Source organism: Notolepis coatsorum (assembly GCF_963971535.1).
Source record: "Notolepis coatsorum genome assembly, chromosome: 4".
Classification (NCBI taxonomy): domain Eukaryota; kingdom Metazoa; phylum Chordata; class Actinopteri; order Aulopiformes; family Paralepididae; genus Notolepis; species Notolepis coatsorum.
Window position 1 is genome coordinate 138,962,604 of NC_140168.1, and position 9,365 is coordinate 138,971,968.

Genomic DNA, 9,365 nt, shown 5'->3' on the forward strand with positions numbered 1-9,365 from the left:
AAAAAGGAAAATCACTTGGTGCTAATGAAATAGAGTAACAGAGGTCTGAACTTGAGTTGAACATGTGTACTAGTGTTGTCAAAAATATCGTTTTTTCGGTACATATCGATTTTGAATATTTAAAACGGTTTCAATACTAATTTCCCGCAAAATCGATATTTAGTTATTCATAATTTACTTATAAGGAAGTTGCATTGTTAATTTCAATACCTGTAATAGTACAGTAGTCCACACACACACACACAGGGACCGAAACTAGAGAGCGCCACCCGCCATTTCTGCTCAGTTTTTACGTTTGGCGCCTCCCACTGAGACGTCTGAGCGCCGTGTGACGGGCAATCAAATAGTCATGTGAAAACCGAAAATCATGATCCAATTCTTTAGCGGAGTTCTCACTCGCTGTCTCAGCACAGACATGAAGCGCGCACCGCGCACTGCTGCTGCTACCCCCTCCCCACCTGTTTCTGTATGCCTGCATGTAAACAGAGGCTATTGCCTCCGAGTCACCGTGACGTTAGTTAGCACTGCTGCTGCTGCTGCTCCTACCCCTGTATGCCTGCATGTAAACAGAGGCTATTGCCTCACCGTGACGTTAGTCTAGTCAGTGTGGGACCTTCGTGAGATAATGTTGGCTACCGTTACAAAATGACCCAGTCAACTATTCACTTAGTTTAATACATGAGGCATTGTGTAACGTTATCCAGCCGGCTAGCTACGGATAGCTCCCGACATCAACAAATCCTCCAGCAATAGTCCAGTGCATAATACCTCCGTTGGCTAGGTAACTAGTCACAACGAAATGTCACAGTAAACTAAATAGTTCACTGAGGCGTTGTCCCAACGCCATCCAGCAGTAGCTACAGATAGCTCCTGCCATCAATGTCCTACAACAACAACATGCGTATTCGAGTCCCTGGTTTACATCGCATGAGTGAGGGCTGCTGACTAGGGTCCAGGTGCAGCGCCGGAGAATTCTTTTGCATGCTGAATGTAGCGTTTAGGGTCCAGCTGCACCCCCGGAGAATCCTTGCTGGAGCTGGAGGCCACTCGAGTATACACACAGACAGTGGAGCTGTTTGCAGACAGCGAGGTGGCGATGTCTCGCAGATAACACAATCACAAGTATGATTATATAATATATATATTTTTATTAAATTTATTTTTTTATATAAAATAATAATACAAAAAAATGTTATCAAAAAAAAGTTGGCAGGTAAGAAATATGCTTGGCGGGTAGATTCTTCCCATCTACCCACCACTGGCCGGTGAGTCAAAAAGTTAATTTCGCTCCCTGCACACACATGTGCATTCAGTTAAGTTGGAATATGACTGTAATACAAACAGTTCAGTTTGTCAGGTACATGCAACACAGATTACAGTGTTTACATCTGTCTGCTTGAGAAATACCATGTTCTGCAATAAAAATGATTGAAGTGAGATGAACAGACTGAACTTTATTTTATTAGATAAAACATGTTGACAACATTTTACTTTGCAGTTGAAAAAAGGTAATGAATTAAATTTGATAAATAAAAAAAATAAAAAATTTCATGAATTGAAAATGGGGGACCCTGATGTAAACAAGACACAAGTCTTTCTCTGGTTTGCTTCCCCTTACCAATTGTGTGTATTGAGCTGTACTGTATTGTACCCATTCTGCAATCTGTTAATACAATTTTCAATCGATCTGTAATGCTTAACACGCAGTACTATTAACTTTACTTAATTTCTAAGATTATATCATTTAGTTATTTTTATGTGTGATCTAAAGATAAACAAAGGGTTTTAAAAGTGTTATAGTTATCTTCTCTTATAGTACCAGAGAGAAGCTGAGGAGAATCAACCAGCAACAAAAGCAACATTTATTTAAAAAAATATATATATATTTTTTTTTTTTTTTTTTTTTTTTACATTTTAACACTTTAACTGCCGAAAACGCCGGAACTCGTCATTCCCCGCCATGCTCAAGTTGCCGAGGACGCCGTAACTCGTCTTTGATATCAATATTTCAAAAATCTGTGATCGAAATCATATTTCCCCTCCGCAGCCTTGACACACAGTGCTGATCTCCTCTCAACCCTCTAGCGGTTCAAGAGCGCCATCTGGTGGCCGATCGGCAGATCGAAACCGGATGTCAACTTTGAACCGGCAGGACTCACTCCATATGGGGTCCGGGCACTCGCTAATGTTAGAGAGACTCTGTCTTCACACAGTGAACATCGATCGGTGGAAATAACTCGAAAAAACAACATGATTTGGACGTATATACTATTATACAACCTGGAAATAGATCGGGCATTTCAACATCCCATAATTGAAAACTGTCTACTCCACGCTGATCGCCCAACGGCCCGAGGAGACTGTGGTGAGTTTTAGCGTGTAGTATTACCGTGTTCGATATAAACTGCTATGATGAACATATGACCCACATTAGATGAATGGTATAACGTTGCCCACGGAATTATAAACGCCCCCTCGCCCATCCGGTCAACATCAGATGACGTGTAGTAAATTCTAGAAGTACGTCCAGTTGAAATTTTTGATCTCGCACAGATTCCTACCAAACTGTATTTGATCATCAATATAATGCATTTGGGGCTATAAATCACATTCTGGAGAAAGCTGCAGAAAGATGAAAACATACTTATACTTTAGACCATATTTTAGTATGAATATGTGAATGAAAAAGTTTAACGTTGCTACACCATGAACAATACATATAGGACATTGAATGGGCCCTAATAATGGCAATCTAGCAATAGAATTTAAAAAGTTATAGCCCTGCAAAGAAGGGGAACTTCTCCATGTTAAATAGAGCTGGCAAGGGATGGTATATCATGAATTTAACCATGGCAATCAAAGTGTTAAGATTGAACCTTTTTCCCTGTGGTATCGAAAATGGTATCGAATATCGATACTTTTCAAGGTATCGTATCGAAGTTCAAAATTCCAGTATCATGACAACACTAATGTGTACTCACATTTTTCTGTAGTGGTTGCAATACATTTTATAAAAATCCGTTCAGAAATTAGTCTTTGAGAGAGATTTGTGTAAACCGTGCGTCAATCAAAGTGCCGTGTCTTTGTGCGTTTAGTTATTCACCGTCAAAGATGAAAACATTTTAATATTACAATTTACTCTAGCCTAGTAACGGACACAATATTTCTGACACTGGGAATACATTCCCTGACATCCATAGATGTCCCTAGATACCAAGAACATGCAAATGGACCTTGTAGAAGTGGAGCAATCTAAAATGTATTTAGGTATGTATTTTTAGGCAGATTTTCAGAAAATAGGGCTAGGGCTTAAGAGGTTAATGCTGATGTGTTTTGCAGCGGATTTAATGTTCACTGCAAAATATCATACAGTCATAGAAACGTATTAGGAGATTTTTAATCTGAGGGCAATGCTCCTGTGTCTATAGCAGAATGTTTGTGTACCTTTCTTCCAACATGGCTGCCACTAATCACCACTTTAGAAAGAAAAGGCCTAGATTCTGTGCCGCGTTAGAGCAGGTATAACATTGGAAAAGAATAAGTGCAAGATCCGTGGATATGGTCCACTAATAAAACCACCATTTTAATACATTTCTGTTGATGCATTTCTCTTATCAACACATGGCAATTGCTGTTTTTATACGTGGCAACTGTCGTCTCCTCAACATGGAGGAAGAATTGGCTTTCCAAACATCCTGTACCTCTATTACAGTATTCTTTTTTTTGTATTTAATCTTTTTATAATTCTTTAAACAAACACATAAACACACATGACAACACAAGATTAGATATACAAGCATTAATTAACAGTGCACATCCAATGAAATCACCATTTAGTTAAATGTCTTATACAAGATATACCCCTAATACCTGCTATCTAATAGTGTTGTCAGAAATATCGATACATATCGATACTGAATATTTTAAATGGTTTCGATACTCATTTCCTGAAGTATCGATACTTTCTGCAGTACCGATATCAGCTGGCTTGCTCCCGCAAGTTGTTGACAGACAGATGCGCTGCCAGAGCACGCTTGCCCTTCCGCCTCCTCCTCCTCAGAGACCGGCAACAGACACAAGCTGCTGCAGCCTCCTCCCCCTCACAGCCGGGAGCCCTGTCTTCAGTTTGTAAGCTTTGTTTACAGTCGTTCCTCTGTTAGCTTATGCTAGCTAGCTGGCCACATTTATAATTACTTAATGGAAACGGAGTAACGTCAAGCCGAGCCCACCCACACTCAGGGAGCGAAATTAACTTTTTGACTCACCGGCCAGTGGCGGGTAGATGGGAAGAGTCTACCCGCCAAGCATATTTCTTACCTGCCAAATTTTTTTTGATTACAAATATATATATTTTATATAAATTTCTTTTTTTAAATAAAATATATATTATATAATCATACTTGTAGTTGTATTATCTGCGAGACATCGCCACCACGCAATAAGTCAAAATGCTTGCTACCTGCAAACAGCTCCACTGTCTGTGTGTATACTTGAGTAGCCTCCAGCTCCAGCAAGGATTCTCCGGCCCTGCAGCTAGACCCTATATTCAGCTAGACCCTACATTCAGCATGCAAGGATTCTCCGGCGATGCAGCTGGACCCTATTTAACGATTTAACGTTACGGTTCTTTTGTCAAATCACATTCAACATGCCCTCAGCTAGAATACGCATTCAATCAATGTTATAAGACATTGATATCAGGAGCTATCTGTAGCTACTGCTAGCCCGGTAGATAACGTTAAGACAATTTTAGTTTACTGGGACAGGTGGATCTAACGTGAGCTAGCTAAGCTAGCTAACGAGGGAACGGAGGTATTATGCACTCGAGTAGACTATTGCTGGAGCATTTGTTGATATCAGCAGCTATCAGTAGCTAGCCAGCTAGATACCGTTAGACAATGCCTCGCAGGGTTAGAAATTAACATTTTTTTTCAAGGGCTTTTTTGGCCCCCCTTGATTGATTTTCGGGGGCTTTTTTTTGTATATCGGGGGCACTGAATTTTTATGATAAACGGTAGGGGTGGGACGGTTCACAAAATGGGACGGTTTGGTTCGTATCACGATTTTGGGGTCACGGTTTTCAGTTCGATATATGTTAATTTTTATTAAAAAAAATGTAACACTCAAATCTAAACATGCTTCTCATTTATTAAAAATAAAATAAAAGGTTTACAGTGTTTACAGCCTTAAATAATGTTTGGCACACAAAGACCGAACTGACTGAAAAATATAGGCTACATTTGTCAAAGTATTAACTTAGTGCAAACAAACAATATGCTCAGCCAGCACTAGACTTTCCTTTCTTTAATATAAACACACAAAAACAATGTCAACCATGTTTAAATTCCCTGATTGTCAGTTCTTAATGGAAAGATTCGTTTTCTGCTTGAAATTATTATGTTTCTGTCTACATTTATTTAGACTAACATTATTTAAATATTGAGTGCAACTGTGGTGGATTACGTAATTCGGTGAGTTGGAACTATCTATGGGTTGGCGCCGGGTCCCCACGGACATTTTAGCGTCACGGACCACCAGCTCAGACACTGTTATCAGCTCCGGTAACGTTAGGAGGAGACGTTCATAACCACATCAACATGCAGTGGAAAAGCGGCAATAGTCCCGGTTGGAGTTAGTAAAACACAGTTGTATGTTAGCCTTCTTGGATGTTGAATAAACGCCTATCATTGTCTTTAAACACCCCGCCTCACTCCCATTTCCTCCTCTGCTACAGTAGCTAGTAGCTACGGTGACATTTCATTGACTACAGTATTAGCTTGCGGGCTGCGTCGGGCTACCATAGTTAAAACGTGCGTTGTGTTTACAAACTCCTAACGCTATGGCAAGATGTGTGTAGGCCTATGTAATGTTAATGGCTATGTTTTTAAAGTCGTAATGAAGATTGATTTATATTGTGCGTGCCATTTTTACACAAACTGACTAGCACCTGGCAGCTGGCTGCTGCTGCCTGCAGCCAGTGCAGAACACCGGCTCCGCCAAATGATTTTTTTTTATTTGCGCGTCATCTGAACCGTACTCCCACAGACGCTCCATTACCGGATAAATATATATATAATTAGTAAACTGTCGGGGGCATTAAGTGCCCCCCTTAACTCTTTCAGTGCCACTCACGAGATGTCTCGTGTTTTTTTATAGGTGGTTGCTAGCCACTCACGAGATTTCTCGGATTTTTTTTTTTTTGCGATCTGAAAAATTATTGCATCACCCGAGCCTACCCGAGTATAGCCGACGATCACTGTAGAAAAAAGCGCCCCCTGTCGTCTCCCAGATGATATAAGTGATTTTGGAATGGACTCAATGAAAATGAATGGGGAAAAAAATCCGGTACTCCACATTTTCCAGTTCACTGATCCAGCCGGGGTTACTAGAGTTCATTCTGGAGCCTCAGATCCCCGCGGATCATGGAGTTCTACTGTATCGCGTTGGATCCATACACGTATCGATTTTTTCGAATGGTGATCAGGAATTGGAATATACCAGTTGGATACCATCTGATGTCAGGTAAGGACTCTATGTTATCAGTGGTAGGATAATCAGAGTAAGTTTGATGAAGTTATAAGCTGTTTTGTGAAATGTCTTTCGGTTTCACTGTAAAAGTCCGAGAGGAAATCAACGAGGCGATTATCCGCGCGCGGCCGTAATGTGCGTGCGTGCACGTATAATATTGATCATCTAGCGTTTATTTGAAAACGATTCAAAAAAAGGCCGACGAATATCAACGTTGTGGAATATTCCACTAAAAGACGATTTTCATAGAATGCTCCAGAATGAGCTGTTTTTTATATCAAAACGGGGGCTTTTCTAACTGCTCTGAAACGGCAACGACGCGATAAAAAAACAATCTGCCTTCACAGCACTGACTGGAAAATAGTCTTTGATAATGCGATGGGCAGATTAGACACATAGCCATAATTTAAAACATAGATTAGGCGATATTAACGTTAACATTGGCGCCGATGGTGGCATTCAAGCGGTAAAACGGAAAACCAGGCGTGGCACTGAAAGAGTTAACTGATTTTCGAGGGCATTTTGTCCATTTTCAAGGGCATTATGCCCCAAGCCCCCGTTAATTTCGAACCCTGATGCCTCGTCATGTATTAAACTAAAAGTGAATAGTTGACTGGGTCATTGTTTAAACAGTAACGTTAGCTCATGGAGGTCCGATATAGACTAGAGCAGACGGAAGTAAACAAGCCAAATGGGAGCTTCCGATTGGTCATTTGCTTTTTTTTCTCATGAAACCAGTCACGTCACTCTACTGTGATTGGACCGTTGACTTGAGTGCAATGTGGGACTTGTAGTTTTTTAACGATCTTGCGGCGGAGAAAAAAAAAGACGAGAGCGGCTATAATCTGTACTCGCACAAGAGTATCGTTATGAACTACACGCCACACGGCGGGCAGCCCTCTAAGTGTCATGCGCCAAAGGTAAAAACAGACCGCCCCTGGCGGGTGGCGGGCTTTAGTTTCGGTCCCTGCCCACACTACACCAGTACACGCATGAACTCGACACAACTACCCCGTTTCCAACGTTAGGTCGAGCGGAGCCCATCCTACACTAGTACACGCATGAACTCGACACAACGTTACCCCGCCTCCATGAAGTGTCCAATTAGCAGCAATGTTGTTGAAAATGTAACGTTGATAAATGCTCCGAGCATAGCTCCGGAGAAATCTCCCTCTCTCTCTCTCAAGTACCTTTGTTTTCGGGTCATAACTAGAAAGGTAGACCTCAAATCTCCAGCAGCCACTCTCTCTTTCTCTCTCTCTCTCTGATCTAAAGATAAACAAAGGGTTTTAAAAGTGTTATATTTATCTTCTCTTATAGTACCAGAGAGAAGCTGAGGAGAATCAACCAGCAACAAAAGCTAAATTTGTTTAAAAAAATATATATATATATATATTTCTTTTTTTTTGATATTTTTTTTTGGTATCGATACTTTTCAAGGTATCGTATCGAAGTCGAAATTCCAGTATCGTGACAACACTACCCTACACACATATGCTCTAGCTCGCACCCCCCCTGGACCCCCCATTGGATAATCCATCCATTTTCCCTCGCTCCTAACCAGACATTACCATTATATGCTAGCTTTTATTCTCTCCACCACTTCTAACCACATTGTCATTTTGGATTCATTGAGACCCAAAATTCTTGCTGTAGATATTTCTAGATAAATCACATCGAGATATGTAAGAATCCAGACCTTCCGGCAAATTTTTTCCGGTTGAAACCATCGTGATGCTATCAGCTTTTTAGCCACTGTGATACCAGATGAAACCAATCTCTTTAGCTGTATATGTACTGCACACTCAAAAACATCATTCAGCAGTAATACAGAGGGGTGTACAGGTATATTCAGAGTTGAGAGATTTGATAATTGCTGGGTCACTTCTTTCCAGAATATCTTAACTGGTGGGCAGTCCCAGTACATGTGCATAAATGTCCCCATTTGTACATAAGGAGCATTTGGAGTCTTGTTTAAGACCCATTCTGTTCAGTCTTATAGGAGTCAAGTATGTCCTGTGAATATAGTTAAGATTGATTTGTTGATGGTCCGGGTTCCTTGATGCAAGTCGAACATTTGCCCAGGCTTCTTGCCAATAAAAATCTTTTTCCAGGTCTGGTATATCCCTCCTCCAGACTGAGTCTAGGTGGAGGGTTTCATACGAGGACGTTAGTAATTGATGATAAAAATCTGATACAAAACCTCTCGATGTCTCTCTTTCATAGAATAATTTGTGGTATCTGTGGTGTACAATTTGTATCCTTAATGGAACACTGTGAGCCTTCAAACATAACAATAACTGTGCGTAAAAATATGTGGAATCGGTGGGATTAAATTGTTTGTGTATTTCATCATAACTACAAAAACTTTGTTTGTTGAAAACATCTCCTAATGTGTGTATGCCTTGCTTTTCCCATCTAGGGAATCTTATAGGTCGTTTTCCAATCAGGAGTGCATTGTTATTGAATAAGGGAGTATGATTATGCCATTTATGTGGGTTAGAATATTTTTTTTGTGTTTCACGCCATATCCGGATCGCTTGAGTAATTATGGGGCCAAATTTCTGTTCGCATTGCTTAATTGATAATTTGGTGTATACTATGTCCTTCAGTCTATGTGGAGCTACTATATTTTCTTCTAAATTTCTCCAGGATACTGATGCTTGGGGATCAAACCATGATGTCAGTGGTCTTAAAGTGTACGCCTTAAAATAGTGGAAAAAATCTGGAAATGCCATACCACAGTCTGCTTTGTTTCTCTGTGCGGTGGATCTTTTTATACGTGGTGGTTTGTTATTCCAAATAAATTTGTATGTGGAGGAGTGTAATTTTTTCCA